We start from the raw sequence: 2,843 nt of genomic DNA on the forward strand, positions 1-2,843 counted from the left end.
ATGGCGCAGATAAAGCATTTGCCAAAGCGGTACAGCATAAGGTGGGACGAGGCAGTCTGAATAACATTTTATAGATGTATTTCTCACGTATCTCAGAGTCTCTCGCGATCTTCGTCGTCGTCGTCGTCGTCGTCGTCGTCGTCGTCGTCGTCGCCGCCGCCGCTTCTGCAGAAGTAGCAAATGGCCATCGTAGCAAATGCGGCGAGGGACGGCCTGCCTTCGATTCCGAATGCACAAATTGTGTGGTCTTGTTTCTCAGTCTATATTTGGTCGGTCACGTCAGAGGTTGAATGTAACGAATGGGTGGGAAAGAGCAAGGGGCAGCGGCTGTGTAGAACGAAAACACAAATCCTCAGGGGTGTGAGCGTTTCGAGATGAGTCGTATACATGTAAATGTTGGTCGTCAGTGACCGTGTGGCCTAATGGATAAGGCGTCGGACTTCGGCTCTCAAGATTACAGGTTCGAATGCTGTCACGCTTGTGTTTTTCCAGTTCTGAAAAAGAAACATACCGTTTTAATGTAGCAATTGAGCAGTACGAAACCGTCTGAATGTTGCTGTTGACCATTTTTTGCTTGGAGATGCTCTTGAGCTTGAAACACACACAGCAAGACCGGTGTTAACTAACGAAATGGTCGGCAGAGTGCCGACACCGCGAGTTTTGACTGGCACTTGCACATCTAAAACAACGTCGGAAAGTAACTCGTTCGGCTTTTGAGTCACATAAAGTATGTGTGTTAATTTTGACGCCACTAGCTCTGCTTGTTGTCATGCAATTTCTTTGCCTCTCAGAAATGATTATGACATAAAAGTGAAGTACGTGACGAGTGTGACGTTAGGAAAACATTAGGCAGCATGGAGAGATGCTGTATGGGACCACCCAACCCAAACGAGTACTGTGTGACGTGCTACCCGGCAAATATTCACCGAGGTAGCCGGCTATCTCAGTCGGTAGAGCGTCAGACACTTAATCCCAGGGTCGTGGGTTCGAGCCAGACGCTGGGCGAAACGGAATTTTGTTCCGCTGCAGGTGTAAATTACCGTTTTTCTGATTAACGAGATTTAATGGAAATAGCAACTTTAAACTTTGCCTACGTCTCTGTCAGTCGCAAGGAAACTGTATTTGAAGGTGAAGGTGATTTTGTAGACATGTGTAAAAGACATGTTCTGAAATGCAAGTGTTGTGGTTTGGAGAGCACATCGGTTACGTGTCAGATGTGTAGCCAAGCAGTAATTTGTCGCCATAGCTGCAAATATTAGCCGATAATATGAATTGTTGTCAGCTAAAGTCTGATGATGCAGACGACCGTAAGGACGAAGTACCCAAGAGTACCGCTAGGCCGCGCCTCTTTAGCTCAGTGGTAGAGCACTGGTCTAATAAACCAGGGGTCGTAAGTTCCATCCTCACAGGAGGAAGATGAATTTTGGAAATCAGTTGCGCGTCGTGGCCGTATAGCAAACAGTACCTGTGATGACGAACAATTAGCGACAGGCGTTTTTTTAAGATTTACTCTCAGATGTGATTAAGGCGAATGGCGCAGATAAAGCATTTGCCAAAGCGGTACAGCATAAGGTGGGACGAGGCAGTCTGAAATACATTTTATAGATGTATTTCTCACATATCTCAGAGTCTCTCGCGATCTTCGTCGTCGTCGTCGTCGTCGTCGCCGTCGCCGCCGCTTCTGCAGAAGTAGCAAATGGCCATCGTAGCAAATGCGGCGAGGGACGGCCTGCCTTTGATTCCGAATGCACAAATTGTGTGGTCTTGTTTCTCAGTCTATATTTGGTCGGTCACGTCAGAGGTTGAATGTAACGAATGGGTGGGAAAGAGCAAGGGGCAGCGGCTGTGTAGAACGAAAACACAAATCCTCAGGGGTGTGAGCGTTTCGAGATGAGTCGTATACATGTAAATGTTGGTCGTCAGTGACCGTGTGGCCTAATGGATAAGGCGTCGGACTTCGGCTCTGAAGATTACAGGTTCGAATGCTGTCACGCTTGTGTTTTTCCAGTTCTGAAAAAGAAACATACCGTTTTAATGTAGCAATTGAGCAGTACGAAACCGTCTGAATGTTGCTGTTGACCATTTTTTGCTTGGAGATGCTCTTGAGCTTGAAACACACACAGCAAGACCGGTGTTAACTAACGAAATGGTCGGCAGAGTGCCGACACCGCGAGTTTTGACTGGCACTTGCACATCTAAAACAACGTCGGAAAGTAACTCGTTCGGCTTTTGAGTCACATAAAGTATGTGTGTTAATTTTGACGCCACTAGCTCTGCTTGTTGTCATGCAATTTCTTTGCCTCTCAGAAATGATTATGACATAAAAGTGAAGTGCGTGACGAGTGTGACGTTAGGAAAACATTAGGCAGCATGGAGAGATGCTGTATGGGACCACCCAACCCAAACGAGTACTGTGTGACGTGCTACCCGGCAAATATTCACCGAGGTAGCCGGCTATCTCAGTCGGTAGAGCGTCAGACACTTAATCCCAGGGTCGTGGGTTCGAGCCAGACGCTGGGCGAAACGGAATTTTGTTCCGCTGCAGGTGTAAATTACCGTTTTTCTGATTAACGAGATTTAATGGAAATAGCAACTTTAAACTTTGCCTACGTCTCTGTCAGTCGCAAGGAAACTGTATTTGAAGGTGAAGGTGATTTTGTAGACATGTGTAAAAGACATGTTCTGAAATGCAAGTGTTGTGGTTTGGAGAGCACATCGGTTACGTGTCAGATGTGTAGCCAAGCAGTAATTTGTCGCCATAGCTGCAAATATTAGCCGATAATATGAATTGTTGTCAGCTAAAGTCTGATGATGCAGACGACCGTAAGGACGAAGTACCCAAG

The 2,843-nt window shown here is 46.5% G+C and overlaps 1 non-coding gene across 1 annotated transcript; it reads left to right on the top strand.

Annotated features, from left to right (window-relative positions):
* Window positions 1-1,343: 1,343 nt before the first annotated feature.
* Window positions 1,344-1,415, top strand: Trnai-aau (transfer RNA isoleucine (anticodon AAU)). Its single transcript has one exon. It is a non-coding gene; the product is annotated as a tRNA-Ile (tRNA).
* The last annotated feature ends 1,428 nt before the right edge of the window (window positions 1,416-2,843 follow it).

Source organism: Schistocerca gregaria, unplaced genomic scaffold, assembly GCF_023897955.1.
Source record: "Schistocerca gregaria isolate iqSchGreg1 unplaced genomic scaffold, iqSchGreg1.2 ptg000169l, whole genome shotgun sequence".
Classification (NCBI taxonomy): domain Eukaryota; kingdom Metazoa; phylum Arthropoda; class Insecta; order Orthoptera; family Acrididae; genus Schistocerca; species Schistocerca gregaria.